The 16,801-nt window shown below is 43.6% G+C and overlaps 1 long non-coding RNA gene across 1 annotated transcript in view; it reads left to right on the top strand.

Moving 5' to 3' along the window:
- The window catches only part of LOC126475414 (uncharacterized), a 50,857-nt gene extending 40,859 nt beyond the window's left edge, over positions 1-9,998 (top strand). Inside the window, exon 2 of the long non-coding RNA XR_007586723.1 lies at positions 9,835-9,998. This is a non-coding gene — a long non-coding RNA (uncharacterized LOC126475414). The remainder of the gene's footprint in view (positions 1-9,834) is intronic.
- The last annotated feature ends 6,803 nt before the right edge of the window (positions 9,999-16,801 follow it).

Here is a 16,801-nt window from a genome sequence, read left to right on the forward strand (position 1 = left end):
GGTGACTGCATTAATTGTTTGGTTCACCCCCGTCAGTGACGCCCTCACAATGGTTACTTGTTCCTTGGACAATCGCAATAATTCCCTTTGCTGTTCCTCTAAACATCTATCTTAGCTTTAAAGAATTCCGCATCATCTTCATCTAGTGTACCAAACAATACCTTGCTTGTTACCCCAATAAAGTTCAATATCCCCCTTTTGGTTCTGGGCCGTTCATGTCTAGCCAACTGGTCAATCAAGTCCTTTGATTTAGAAATCTCTCCCACCTGCCATTTTACAGTTTGTTGTACATTTTCACATTCTCTGGCATCTAACTTTGCTTGATTCATCGTACTTATACAATGTGCTATCGCTCTATTGGCCCCCACCTGCGTCTCTTCAAATTTGTCATGCAATTCCTTGAGGTTGAAATAGGTCACCACTCTCCACGTTGTGCTGTATAGTTTCACACTGCCCTGGTTGTCGTAATACATTCCTGGTGCAGACTGGAATTTTTGCACTCTTACATCTTGTGGGTTTGCCTCGCGTCCTGCGAGTCCGATCTGCCATATACTCCCGAATATCGCTGTCATCCACAACGCCCTCATCAGTGGCATCTGTAATAGAAACGCACGTGCCACTCTCCTGTTTTGCTATCGCCTGCAATCTGTTCACTTCCTCTACCACGAACAACTAAAAGATATTCTTGCCTGCTTAGTAAAATTCCTTCAGTCTATTCGCGTGCACTTTTATACATTTATTTCCTTTCAGTCTAATTATCACGTTCGGTCCCTGTACATCTACTACAGTAAACGGTCCTCGCCACTGGCTGTCTAACTTCCTTGAGCGTCCCCGACGCACGCTTTCATCATACAGTAATACGCGATCGTCTTTTTTAAATTCCCTCGGGTTCTGTGTTTTATCGTAATCGCTTTTATTCCTGATTTTGCTTTCCTGTGTTGCCTTACGGGCCTCTTGGTGTACTAACTGCAGTCGCTGTCGGATTTCCGTCACGTAATCATCATAATTGTAGATCACGTTGGCTGGCTTCTTCTGTAACCACCCTGGCAGATTACACTTCCTGCCGAAGAATAACTGGAATGGAGTGTATCCCGTGGTACTGTGTGGTGTTGTGTTGTACACAAAACATGCGAACGATACCCATTCGTCCCAATCCGTCTGGTCCCGGTTCACGTAATGTCGTAACATCTCTGTTAGCGTGCGGTGCGTACGTTCTAATGCTCCGTTCGACTGCGGATGATACGCCGTTGTTTGTATCTTCTCAATTCTCAGTAATTTGCAGACTCGTCTCATCGTATCACCAATAAAATTACTCCCCATGTCACTTAACAGGGCGGTCGGAACGCCGAACTTCAAAATAATGTTTTCTACTAACTTTCGAGCTACTGTATCCGCGTCCTGTCGAGGTATCGGTTCAGCTATTACAAACTTCGTAAGAGAGTCTTGAAAGGTCAAAATATACTTGTGGCCAACTCGGGTAACTGGTAAGGGACCTACTATATCGATGTCACATCGCTCAAATACGAATTCGGGAGTCGGCGTTAGTTCCATCGGTTGCTTCGTTTTTGCTTGGGTTATCTTATTCTTTTGACAACTTTCACACATTCTTATGAATTTTTCTATATCGGCTTTCATACCCGGCCAGGTACAGTACTGCTTTATTCGCGCATATGTTCTTCCCATTCCCTGATGGCCTCCTATGGGAGATATGTGCATCTGTTTTAGGATTTCCAATTTGTCCTCTGCGCTTAGAGCGTCTTCTTCGTTTATCGGCGGTGCGGCTCCGTCTTCACTTACCTCGGTCGCGTCAGCTGTTTCCTCGGGGTCTGTTATCTCAGCTGTCGCTACTGCTTCTGTCGCTGCCTCGTTATCTACTTCTCGGTTCTCGTCCCGCTGCGCGGCGTCCGCCTTTATTTCTCCTTGCCTCCCGCTATCCTGCGGTACTTCCTTATCGCTGTCTTGTACACTCCGAATCCGTGATAATGCATCAGCTACGCGGTTTTGTTTCCCTTCCTTGTACAGGATTTGGTAATCATATTCCTCCAATTTTAGCCGAAGTTTCATTAATCGAGACGATGGATCTGTGATACTGCCTAACCACATCAGGGGTTTGTGGTCCGTGAGTATTTTGAATTTCCTCCCAAACAGATAAGGACGAAAATATTTAACAGCCCACACTATAGCAGTTAACTCTCGCTCTATTGTACTATAGTTTATCTCTGCTTTATTGAGAGTGCGCGATATATACGCAACCGGTAAATCTTTTCCTATAGGACCTTGACTCAGATACGCTCCTACCGCGTATTTGCTGGCGTCTGTGGTTAACAAAAATTCCTTAGTGAAATCCGGGTACTGTAGTATTGGAGGTTTGGTTAACTTCTCTTTCAAGGTCTGGAAAGCTTCCTGTTGCACTTCGCCCCATTCGTACGGAACTCCCTGTTTTAGTAGTTCATGTAGAGGCTTGGCAATTTTACTAAAATTGCTCAGAAACCGTCGGTAATATCCGACCATTCCCAGGTAACATTTCAATTCCGTAGTTGTCTTTGGCGGCGGGTAATTTTCTATTGCCGTTACTTTCGTGGGATCGGGTTTCAAACCTTCTGCCGTTAAAACGTGTCCTAAGAACGTAACTTCTGTCCGCAAGAATTCGCATTTGTCGACCTGCAACTTCAGGTTCGCTTTTCTTAAATGTTCAAATACTTCTTCAAGGCGTGCGTTATGCTCCTCAAGCGACGCACCTACGATGACGATGTCATCTAGATAAATGAACACTTTATTCCCTTGCACGCCCGTCAGCACGGTGTTCATTAGCCGTTGAAATGTAGATGGGGCCGTTTTTAAGCCCATGGCCATTCTATTATATTCGTAATGTCCCGTCGGCGTACTAAATGCCGTTTTTTTTCGATCCTTCTCATCTATTAATACTTGGTAGTATCCCTTCGCGAGATCTAACGTTGAAAAATATTTTGCCTTTCCTAGGCTATCTAGAATTTCGTCAATTCTAGGTAACGGGTAAACCATATTTATCGAGACATCATTTAGTTTCCTATAATCAACAACTACTCTCCATTTGGGTTTACCACTAGCATCAAGTTTCTTTGGCAATAATAACAAGGGGAAATTAAATGGACTGGTACTCGGCGAGATTATGCCGTCTCTCAACATGCCCTGAATTTCCGTTTGCAGTGCATCCTGCTGAGCTTGTGGGATGCGATACGGTCTTTGATTTATAACTGTCCCTTCAGCTTCCGGCGTTAGTGGGATCTGGTGCTTCACTACGGTAGTGTAGGTGAGCACGTCCCCTGGTAAGTGAAACACGTCGTTATACGCCAAGCACAATTCCCGTATGGCGTTGTGCTCCTCCCGATTTAAGTGGTCTATACGCATATTTTCCGTTAACAACTTTTGCCGCGTTTTTCTCTCGATCCTCCTGTTCTGGGGTGCACGTCTAACTTTGTAGCTACTGGGCGGTGGGACCTCTTCTGCTAGTACTTCCGGCACCCTAAACCGCACTTCTTGGGTTCGGGTATTCATTATGCTCGTTATACATGTTCCATCTTGGACGGCCACTATGGCTTCTGGTATATAGACCCCTGGCCTAATCTCTTGTTTGGGAATTACTGCCTCCCTACCTATTTTCCGCGTCACGCGGACTCTTATAAACCTCTCTTCCCGGGGTCCTATCCTGACTTCTTCCAGATCCTCCGGGGCTAGAGACTTGTCACGCCTACTCGTCGTGATATTACAGGGCTTCTTTGCTCGTTCTGGCAGCTCTTCGTTTCGAATAACTGCACTGTCATCTGGCGTCGCACAATTCTTACAAGTTGGCGCAGCCGGCACTCGGCTGTCTCGCCTCGTCGGGTATTTGGAGCAACCGCCACCCTTACTATCTGTATAACTTGGACCGCTATCTCTTATTTGTCTCCCAGCGACTGCTCGCGCGCGCGTCGTAACCTCGACCGGCGCCTTATCTCCTCGCGCTACATCTGCGTAACTGGCTCTTACCTCCGTCCCAATCTTACCACTTTGCGCAACTAATCGATTTGCAGTGTCCTCTTCGCACGCTTCTCGTAATTCTACCCATTCGTCTTGCACATACATTCTCCGTCGCCCATAATCCAGCACGACTTTATGTTCGTCCAGGAACTCCCGTCCAAGTAACCCATCAAACGGCAGATCAAGACATTCATTTACAACTTGAAACTGAGTAACCCATTTTCTTCCTATACCGCTACTTAATTCGATTAATACAGGACCCTCCGTCCTGACCTCTTCATTGACGATACTCTTTATTGTCACTGCCCTGTCGGTTTCCTTCTTTACACCATCCCTCAAAACCCTGGATTTAATGAGGTTAATGTGGGCCCCACTATCTATTAGTAATCTCGTCTCAGTTCCTTTTACATCTTTGCTCCTCACACATATATAGTCATTTTTGCCCGTGCATTCGGCAGCTCTTATTATTCCTGACGCAGCGTAATGGAACTGCGGCATTACGCCCTCTTCTCGTTTCCCTGCATATTCTTCCCACGGATGTTAACCCATTTACTTTCGTGGCAATCTCGAGCATAGTGTCCGTGTCGGTGACACGTGAAGCATGTCACTGGTTTGGCTTTGGTACACGGGGGTGTGTGTCCCGGTAGGTTACATGCTGTACACCGTACGGGTGGAGGACACTGAGCTCGTCCCCCATTTCCCCTAAATTCCCGCACGTCAATTTCCTTGACTGGTAATCGATTTCGGTCTGTCCCCTGGGAGCCGCCCTTTACCACGTCTGTTTTTCGGACGGTATACTTCGTTCTACATTCACGCGCTACATGCCCTTCTTTTCCGCAACTAAAGCATTTCATACTATTTTTCCGTCCTGTCCTGCTTGCAGTCGCCACTCGGCGTTTATCTCGCTCGGATGTTATCATCCATGACCCTCTTCATTGCCTCTCGAAAGTGGAACTGCATAGAATCAACGCGAGAGCCCCATTGAGCCACACTTTCACCGTTTCCCTGCCTACTATTAAACATAGTACAAGCATAGTAGTCAATTGTGCGTTTGCTCTCATAATTTTCCAACAATATAGACCTCACGGCAGACCAAGTCTCTGTATGATCCCTAACCAATAGTTTACTGCGGGCTGAGCCCGTTATCTGACCAATAATGAACTTCAGAAACACTTGCTTATAACTAGGGTTCACTAAATGGTACGCATTATCGCAATTATCAATAAATTCGGACAATCTTTCTCTGTTCCCATCAAATTTATGGGGTACCAACTTGGTAGCCTCACTATAACTTAAATATAGCCTGCTTCCACTGGAGAGTGTCTGCGAGCCTTCGCCCGTGTCTACTTCATTGGAGGTTGACATCTCCACTAACCTTGACTCCTGCTGGCTGGTGGCGCGTCGCGGTGGCGGCGCGTAGACCCGCTCGAGATGAGCGCGGTGCGAGACGGTGCAGCTGCTGGGACGGCGCGGACCGGCGCCTCTCTACCCCGGCGGCGGCGCGATGCGACGCTGGTGCTGCGTTGGCGTGAAACAGCACCTTCTGCTTAGACGTGCCGCGGCGACCCCCCTGGACCCGCGACGGTGCGCTGCGTCGACCCTCTGGCTCCGCAGCTGCGCGATGTGTCGACCCTCTCGTTCTGCGACGGCGCGATGTGTCGACCCTCTCGTTCTGCGACGGCGCGATGTGTCGACCCTCTCGTTCTGTGATGCTGGTGCTGCTTAACGCCCCTCTGCCTATTCCAGTACTCTATACTGTCGCTTCTTCACCCGTAGATACCTCACCTATACCCCACACCTGGCACCAGAAAAATGGTCTAAACCTCTGTCGTGTCCCACTGACGTGTCCTGAGAGGGAGTGGAAGGACTGCGTTGGTGCGCGTCAGAGAACTTACTTGGCATGAGGTCTCGGTGGTGTGGGCCGCCAACTCCTCACTGCTCCGTTGTAGAGAAGGCTGCAAGGTGAGCTAGAGTACGGAACTCGGATAGGATCTTAGGGAAGCTTTCATATATGAACACTCGATATATAGAACGATTATACTGGAAGTACCCCTGGCACTTGTGATTTAAATAAGGTTCTATATACAGTCTCCCATGATTGTCTATCTGGCTATGCAGTTGCCATCCCTAACTTCCCAAACCTAAGTCCTAATACAGCAGAGGCGAGCGCACCAGACTAAGTGTCAGCTGTGTCGATTCAGCCTAAGTCCCTACTTGTTGCTGTGCTCAATACTCTCCTGCAACTCTTTCAGCATCCCGACGCAGACTGACGTGGACCGGCTTCCTAAGTACCTCACTCCATCACTGTCTTTCGATCTAGCGGCTATCCGCTTTTATAGGGGTTAGTGCACCCGGCACCACTTGTTCTAGAAGGTTCTAGAAGGTTCTAGCACCCCGAACTTTGAGCCCTGAGTAGGCTAGTCACGCGGCAGCATGTGATGCCTACGTGATGAACTAGCCATTCTCCACTGTTTGCTGTGTCCACGGGTTGCCACTAACTGTGTTTGAGCCTCGTGATACTGCATACTCCGCTCTTGTTAGTCGAGTACACATTACACATTACACATGAGATAGTCTGGTCACGTCCGCCTCGCTTGATCTGTAGCAATAATTTTCCAGCCTACAGCCTACATGATTTTAATTCTATCTTCTACTATTTGCGACACCATCTTCTACTATTCGCGACACCATCTTCTACTATTCGCGACACATTGCATCAGAATTTCTAAAATAATTAGGGGAAGAGGCAACAAAACGACAATTTACGTTGTTGTGAAGAATGTATGAATCTGGCGACATACCATTTGACCTTCGGAAGAATGTCATCCACACAATTCCGAAAACTGCAAGAGCTGACAAGTGTGAAACTCATCGCACAATCAGCTTAACACCTCAGCGTATGAGCGCAATTCAAATAAAATGAACAGAGCTGGAGCGTGAGACCATGAGTGGATGTCAGAAGGACGACGGACAATCTTGGCTGGTTTACGTAATATAGGGAAAAATCCATGCAGTGACTCAGTGGATGGTCTGTTGATTGCTTCAGAAAACATCCGCGTGCCAAAGGCATAATTTAACTGCCGACCGTAATGCATAGGAAGGTCTGTGGGAGGCGGATGGGGATCATGATGATGAGTAAAACAAGTAGTCACAAATGTTCATTGATGTAACAAATGGTACCCTGTAACATCAACAGATGACTAATTTTCAGACGACTCGAGCTAGCTTTAATGGTTGCGTAATATGTGTGTACAACATCCCTTGTAGGATCACATTGGTTCGTCCTACGTTCACGTTGGATGCAATCGGACACTGGACGTGGTTTCACCGCTCGTTTTAGATACTTCCTTGGTTTCTCAGTCACTTGCGTCCTCAGGATTCCTCCTCACGTATCAAATACCTGTCATCATACCACAGCTGCAATACCAGATCAGTCCAGTCCAGAATCTTGGTTGTATCTTTGCATAACACTAAATCCATCTCCATCTCCTGCCCCGTACGGCAATGCGATTGTGGAACAATTTATCCTGTAATCTACGTCTTATCAAAAACCACTCTGCATTCAAGACAAGATTAAATCTTCATCTGTTACCATCGGCGTTGCTTCCCCACCGGTATATATCAGACGCTTTCTTTCTGTCCAACAGGAACCAGTATCTCTCTCACATTGTAGACTATGTGTGCTCTCCTGAACACTTTCCATTTCTGTTGTCTTCCTTCCATCACACCAGTTCATTTTATCTTATTATTTCTCCATTTTTCAGTGATCAGTCAACTTCTTGACGCACTTCGGTTCCTTCTGTGCTGTTTCCCCATGCTTCTGTTAGAAGTCACTATTATCATTCGACACGAACTGAATGAGAAATTCGCTTAATACAATGTTACGGGGCCGCGCTGAAAAGTAATGCCTCCAAGTTTTTATTTGAACCTTCTTAAGGTTTTTTAAATAAAACAAACGTTATTAAAATTCTACGTATTTATTCTTCATGTCTGCATATTTTTTTCCAACATACTTACTCTGGTAATTCACACATCTTTCTCAACGAGAGACCATTTTGTTGATAACTTCACTGTAGGATGTTCGGCTTTGTTGACGGAGCCCCAACCTCAGCTCTGCTTGCACCGCTTCATCATCATCAAAGTGAAATCCTCGAAGGTGTTCTTTAAGCTATGGAAAGGAGATGAAAATCGGAAGGGGTGAAGTCGGGACTGTTCGGATGATGGATGGCGGCTATCGCAGTGCTTGTGTATGGTCTGTAGTTGTCATGCTGAACGAGACGACGCTCCTTGTGTGACTGAACTCTTTGAACTCGAAACTCGATTACATCGCGCTGTTTCTCGCGCATCGACGTGGTAATGTAACACGCCGCCTTTTTACACGCTACGTTTAGGAACCCTCTTGGGACAAGAACTGCAGATATGTAGACATGAAGAATAAAGTTGTACAATTTTAATAATGTTTGCTTTATTTAAAAAAAATAATTAACAGTTTCCGCACAGGAAATTCGCAGTGATTACTTTTCAGAACACCCTCGTAAAAAGATTCAAATTTCCTAAAATTCATGTAACCATTCCAATTCACATTGTCATTTTTATATTAATAATAATTATTATTATTAATGTTATTAACACATATCTGTCCTGTGTTATAAGAGTTGTAGTGTTGGCTCACTAAGAACATCTGGGTGGATGTAAGAGTCAACCTGAAGGCCCTAATCATTCTATCTGATGTAAATGCATAAAGATATTGAAATCAATAAATAAACCATTTCATCTAAAATATTCTTGATCTGTGAGTTATCTAGGCGCTTTACAGCTAAGACGCAAATTTCATGCATTTAAAACTAGTTACGATCGAGTTTTGAGGTCTGGAGGCCAACGGAAATCTCTACAGTTACCTTGTCTTACAGGAACTTTTATGTAATTGCCGAATACGAAAATATTACTAAAAACAGATCGGGAAATAATATGGACAACTGTCTTGCTTCAGTAAGATCATTGGTGAACTTTATATGCCACGATCACATGAAATTCGGAGATATGGTACTAAATTATTTTTCAGAAATCGTACCGTGTACGGTAGTCGTATGGAATATACTATATAAAACTTATCTAGTGAATTACGAAATTCCGAATCAGGTTGAAAGAATAAATCCACTTATCAATGACAGCCTTAAGGTGATAGCCATAACTTTCAAATTACGAAATTTTTACTGATTCTTGGGATTAATAAAAAGACTGGAAGTTATAGATACGGCTTTTCTCCCCACGGAAACAACAATGCTTTGCACAAACACACATCATACCCTCTCACAAGACAGTAACACAAGTCATAGTCTACTAAGATATATGTAATGTAATAAGAAGCAGGCCTACATCATGAGTTATGGATATTGAAAATTTAAGCACTTAGTATTTACATCATGTAGTATACTATCAAATGTATAAACTAAACAGCGCTGCAGAAAACAATAATTAGACTAAAATGATGACTTGCCATTTAGTAGCAACGCTTCTGTAATCTACAATGGAAGATGATACAGCAACTGTCTTAGGAATGTGCATTTATGTAGTGGCTAGGCCCTGAGATTTATAGTTGCGGAACGCAACGCGTCAACATTACCGGCTAAATGTTTCATAATTCAGAATTTCGTATTTTAGTCTTACATTATGATCAAAGTTTTTAACTTTAAAATGGTTGAAATAGGTTCTGACCACTACAATACCCTACGATTTGTTGAACACGAACATTTAGTCTGATATCGGCTTCTTTTCCTTTTATACTGTACGCTCATGTTATTTCTTGCAATTGTGTAACTCAAGCTTTTCTATTTCCAGGTCAAGAACAGGTGATGGAATAGAGACCAAGAGAAGAGAAACACATAATAATTGCATGAATTACTGTACCACCTTGTCTATCAACAGCATTAACCGAACATCATTTCACTGTAAATTAAGCAAAAGAACAAATAATAAATGACTACAATTAATGCATAGATAAAGATTATTTTTGTACTACAAATATTTATTTACACATTTCACCTTACAGATCATCCAGTTACTTCGATTTAACTAAATTAATTTAATCTTGTCCTATCTTACTAGTCACGAAACACGTGAACGGAAACGTAGCCTGGCGGCTAATTGTATCAGGAAAGTAATTACAGTATTCCAGGTGAGTAAGATGGAACACTGTCAACAGATTTTCCGAGGAATTTAATTCATTTCCGTCAAGTATTTTGATTACTGTACACTAATAATCAGCGGATTGATCGATACATATTATGATGGGACGCGTGCCATGTTATCTAACGTTATGTTATGTGGATAGGCTAAGACGTCGCGTTGTCTGAGTACCGATTCCTGCACGAGGACAAGCCATCTTGATTTTAAGCATTTTATTTACAGTTTTCATTTCAGAGACTGTTCTGAATACCCTGTTCCAAGAGCACTTTGGCTATGTGACACCAGATTTGTAGTTAGTAAACATGTCGTTTTCCAGGGCACGTACTAGTAATGTTCTGAAATAGTGTTTGCTTCCATCTTGTACCATACGCCATTCCTCTGCCCAAAGTCACGTTGTCACACTATCGACGTATCCATAAAGCGACCGAAGGTTTCTGCTTTAACATCTCCTAACAGAGTGTCAATTAACCGCTTAGGCATTTGTAATGTACCACGATCGTAATACTAACAGCTATCGGCTGATCGACAAATTACTAAAGCAACACCTCTGCATGCAATATTTTACAATCAGAGAGACAGTAAAGTTTTTCATGGAGTTGCGGTAATAGCAAAGAGGCACTGGAACAGTTAATGTATACTGTGAACACAGTGACATGCAAGTCGTAGTAATAACTCACAAGTCTACAGTATAGTTACAGCCTAACACGGAAATAGTATGAGGATTGAAGAAATCACACATATTGAAAGCATTCTTACTCTAGAAATTACACTCATTCAAAGTACTCTTCAAATAGTATAAGAAATCTACTGCGAATTGACGTAACACTTAGTACGTATGTTCTGAAGATCTAGTAAGGAGTACATCTACGTCTACATCTACATCTACATTTACATCTACATCCATACTCCGCAAGCCACCTGACGATGTGTGGCGGAGGATGCTTTGACTACCTCTATCGGTTCTCCCTTCTATTCCAGTCTCGTATTGTTCGTGGTAAGAAAGATTGTCGGTATGCCTCTACGTGGGCTTTAATCTCTCTGATTTTATCCTCATGCTCTCTTCGCGAGATGTACGTAGGAGGGAGAAATATTGTTTGACTCCTCGAAACTTAACAAAAGCCCGTACCGAGCTACTGAGCGTCTCTCTTGCAGAGTCTTCCACTCGAGTTTATCTACATCTCTGTAACGCTTTTGCGATTACTAAATGATCCTGTAATGAAGCGCGCTGCTCTCCGTTGGATCTTCTCAATCTCTTCTATCAACCTCATCTGGTACGGATCCCACACTGATGAGCAATATTCAAGCAGTAGGCGTACAAGTGTACTGTAACCTACTTCCTTTGTTTTCGGATTGCATTTCCTTAGGATTCTTCCAATTAATCTCAGTCTGGCATCTGCTTTACCGACGATCAACTTTAAATGATCATTCCATTTTGAATCACTCCTAATGCGTACTCCCAGATAATTTATGGAATTAACTGCTTCCAGTTGCTGACCTGCTATATTGTAGCTAAATGATAAAGGATCTTTCTTTCTATGTATTCGCAGCACATTACACTTGTCTACATTGAGATTCAATTGCTGTTCCCTGCACCATGCGTCAATTCGTTGCAGATCCTCCTGCATTTCAGTACAATTTTCCATTGTTATAACCTCTCGATATACCACAGCATCATCCGCAAAAAGCATCAGTGAACTTCCGATGTTATCCACAAGGTCATTTATGTATATTGTGAACAGCAACGGTCCTACGACACTCCCCTGTGGCACACCTGAAATCACTCTTACTTCGCAAGACTATTGAGAATGACATGCTGCGTTCTGTTATCTAGGAACTCTTCAATCCAATCAGACAACTGGTCTATTAGTCCATATGCTCTTACTTTGTTCATTAAACAACTGTGGGGATCTGTATCGAACTCCTTGCAGAAGTCAAGAAACACGGCATCTTCCTGGGAACCCGTGTCTATGGCCCTCTGAGTCTCGTGGACGAATAGCGCGAGCTGGGTTTCACACGAACGTCCTTTTCTAAACTCATGCTGATTCATACAGAGTAGATTTATAGTCTCCTGAAAAGTCATTATACTCGAACATAATACGTGTCCCAAAATTCTACAACTAATCGACGTTAGAGATATAGGTCTATAGTTCTACACATCTGTTCGACGTCCCTTCTTGGAAACGGGGATGACCTGTACCCTTTTCCAACCCTTTGGAACACTACATCCTTTGGAACACTACGCTCTTCTAGAAACGTACGGTACACCGCTGCAAGAAGGGGGGCAAGTAATAATTATCCAAGTAGTGGAGCTTTTAAGTAATATTTAACAATGACGTTTAATACAATATTCACTAAGTGAAATTAATATTTATCTAAAGTTAAGTGGTCTCTGAACATAATTGCAAAGATACTTCTCTTTTAAATAAGTTACATGAAAGTAATGCAAAATTTACTCGTAAAATGCATTTCAGAAAGGCACTTTCACAATTCAGTTTCAAAACTATTGCATGAGAGGCGTTAGTGAACGATCAATAAAAGTTTACTTGTTCGTTCAGTAGCAAGGGATGCATATAGACATTTATGTATGCAATTTAGACTCAACTTGCTATCGGAATAATCATTTCAGAACAATGAATTAAAATCACTGTGTACACGTTTGCTTACAATAGGACTGCCGTTGGACTGCAGTCAGAAATTTACACCTAGGACAGGGACCTGTCTGAGAGAAAAATCAACGATCAAATAAATTACTTAACAAATTTACACATTCCATCATATATTGAAAGAGGTTAAATGCATATGAACTGAGAAAGTCCGTAACTTCCTCTAAAGGTTTTGGAATTCCAGAAATCAAATTTCTCACTACAGCGAAGTGTGCGTTATTTTGCAGCTTCTCCCCAGCAGACTTAAACTGTGTACAGGATCGGCACTCGCCCCTGCAACCAGGCCTTCCAGAGCGGTATGTGGCCCTCACAGCTTCACTTATGCCACTAACTACCTCCCTCCTCATTTCCAGAGTTCACAGCATTTACCTCCATAACTTGTTGGCTTATCAAGGTTCCTCGTCGGCAGCCCGTCTGGCACAGGGTTTTGTCATGACGTTTAAACACAGAAAGCACGCCGTTGTAGAGTAAAAAACATCTTTCCGGAAACAACTTCCTAGATATGGAGAGAGGCAAAGTCCTTTCTCGGAATATCTTCACTCCCAGGAGCGCAGGACCTGAAAGGCTAGTAAGGGAGCTTCTGGGAAGAAAGGGAGAAGTGCTTGATAAAGGGGAAGTGCAGCTGTCAGACTGAGCTGTGAGTCACGCTATTACTATTTCACTAGATATGAGCACTGCCTGTGGCAGACAATGTTCCGAGTTTCAATCTCTGTTCGGAACCCTGTTCTTGAACTTCTTACGCGCTGTTTCGGTCGTGCTCATTGTCGGCGACAGCGTACCAGCATTCTGGGCATAGAGAAAATCAAACTGTTACTTCCAAAAACAAGTACAGAGGTATAAACATACGGAAACAACGCACGAAATGCATGCTTGAACATAAAGCGGACAGTACCCAAGCCTGCAGCTTCTATTTGACAACGAGCGACACCTGCGCAAAGTCGTCAATAGGTTGCAAATATCCCTCGTGGTCAGCGTTATGTTCTGTGCTGCTCTGAGAGCATTAAGCACTATTCTGACTTGACTATCCTGATAACAAGTTCAGTATGTATTACATATATAACGTTTCTATGGGTATGAATTACATAATAACGTTTCTACACGCCACTTATTATTGATCAAGCAAGTAAAATACACTACTGGCCATTAAAATTGCTACACCACGAAAATGACGTGCCACAGACGTGAAATTTAGCCGGCAGGAAGAAGATGCTGTGATATGCAAATAATTAGCTTTCCAGAGCATTCACACAAGGTTGGCGACGGTGGCGACACCTACAACGGGCTGACGTGAGGAAAGTTTCCAGCCGATTTCTCATACACAAACAGCAGTTGACCGGCGTTGCCTGGTGAAACGTTGTTGTGATGCCTCGTGTAAGGAGGACAAATGGATACCATCACGTTTCCGACTTTGATAAAGGTCGGATTGTAGCCTATCACGATTGCGGTGTATCGTATCGCAACATTACTGCTCGCGCTGGTCGAGATCCAATGACTGTTAGCAGAATATGGAATCGGTGGGTTCAGGAGGGTAATACGGAACGCTGTGCTGGATCCCAACGGCCTCGTATCACTGGCAGTCGAGATGAAAGGCATCTCATCCGCATGGCTGTAACGGATCGTGCAGCCACGTCTCGATCCCTGAGTCAACAGATGGAAGACGTTCGCAAGACAACAACCATCTGCACGAACACTACGACGACGTTTGCAGCAGCATGGACTATCAGCTCGGAGACCATGGCTGTGGTCACCCTTGACGCTGCATCACAGATGGGTGCGCCTGCGATGGTGTACTCAACGACGAACCTGGGTGCACAAATGGCAAAACGTCATTTTTTCGGATGAATCGAGGTTCTGTTTACAGCATCATGACGGTCGCATCCGTGTTTGGCGATATCGCGATGAACGCACATTGGAAGCGTGTATTCGTCATCGCCATACTGGCGTATCATCTAGCGTGATGGTAGGGGGTGCCATTGGTTACACCTCTCGGTCACCTCTTGTTCGCACTGACGGCACTTTGAACAGTGGACGTTACATTTCAGATGTGTTACGACCCGTGGCTCAACCCTTCATTCGATCCCTGCGAAACCCTACATTTCAGCAGGATAATGCACGACCACATGTTGCATGTCCTGTACGGGCCTCTCTGGATGCAGAAAATGTTCGACTGCTGCCGTGCGCAGTATATTCTCCAGATCTGTCACCAACTGAAAACGACTGGTCAATGGCGGCCGAGCAACTGGCTCGTCACAATACGGCAGTCGGTACTCGTAATGAACTGTGGTATCGTGTTGAAGCTGCATTGGCAGCTGTATCTGTACACGCCATCCAAGCTCTGTTTGACTCAATGCCCACCCGTATCAAGGCCGTTATTACGGCCAGAGGTGTTTGTTCTGGGTACTGATTTCTCAGGATCTATGCACCCAAATTACGTGAAAATGTAAGCACATTTCAGTTCTAGTATAATATATTTGTCCAATGAATACCCGTTTATCATCTGCATATCTTGTTGGTGCAGCAATTTTTAATGGCCATTAGTGTACATAACGTTTCTATGCACCACGTATCGTTGGTCAAACAAGTAAAATGTTGGCTAACGCTTCTCATCCAATAATTTTTATTATGTGTTGTGAAAGTGCCTTTCTGAAATGCATATTGCGAGTATGTTCTATACGGCTTTCATGTAGTGATTTAATGTAACTGTTTTTTTAAAACTAGGATGTAGTCATGTGACTATGTTCAGGTATTTGTTGACCAGAAGAAATAATAATTTCGGTTAGTGAATATTACATTAACAGACATTGTTAAATATTGCTTAAAAGCTCCACTACTTGGCTAAAAATTACTGTTTACTATATCTTCAGAATATACGTAATAAGTAATAGCCCTACTCTAATCTGCAGTAGATTTCTTATACTACAGGATGTAGCCTCCCCAAAGAAAAATTTATGAATTACCATGCTGGTAAACCCCTTACGTTATTTCATTTTCAAACAGCTGAGCAGAACTGAACGTACTCAGACATTTCTCTCTTTACTTATTCTGGTCAACACTAAACCGACACACAATATTTTCAGCGCAACGCAATCTGACTTTCAATATTCCCTACAAAAGAATGGCCCTGACTAACAATAACCTATACCTTTCATGAATCACTTAACTTACAAAAATCTTCGTTACTCGAACTACTGCAATACAGCGAGCGCCAATACTGCCAACTAAATAAAGGAATCTAACTACTGAACGCACCAACTACTGTAGGCATAGTTAGCAAGTGAAAGATTTTTGTAGAGAACAAACAATGTATTTACCTTAATAATGTTCAAAAGTCATAACATATATATCAGTTCGTGACATCCAGTCTTACAAATTTCGTTTTTCTGACGGACACACGTCCAGATCGTCCGCTCTCAAAACTCTGCCATGTCTCTTCCCACATCCACCACTGCTGGCGACTCATCTCCATCTGTACAAGGCTACGCGCTGTTCACATCCAACTGCCAAACACTACAATTGCAAATATTCCAACAATGCAAACCAGTCACATACTTCATTCAGCACAGTCAGTGATTTTCATATAGACCGCTACGTGGCGTTACCAACATAAAAACCTAAACAGCCTACTTACAAGGGTGTTCAATAAGTAACTATGCAGTTCATAACTAGCCGCATTAAAGTCATGGAAGTTATAAGAGCTGCTGGAAGTCATCCCCTTCAACTTGAAGACGCAGTTGAACACGTTTCGCCATGTTCTTGAAGACGCTGTGCAGAATATCTGGAGTGACGTTTCGAACGTGACGTGTCAGTGCAGCTTGGAGTTCATGTGTGATGTGTGGATCGCCTTCATAGGCTTCTCCCTTCAACCTACACTATAGAAAGTGATCCGGTGGAGCCAAGTCGGGTGAACGCGGAGACAAGAGTCCTCGGGAGATGATGCTGTCACCGAAGATGTCCTT

The sequence above is a fragment of the Schistocerca serialis genome, chromosome 4, assembly GCF_023864345.2.
Source record: "Schistocerca serialis cubense isolate TAMUIC-IGC-003099 chromosome 4, iqSchSeri2.2, whole genome shotgun sequence".
Taxonomy (NCBI): domain Eukaryota; kingdom Metazoa; phylum Arthropoda; class Insecta; order Orthoptera; family Acrididae; genus Schistocerca; species Schistocerca serialis.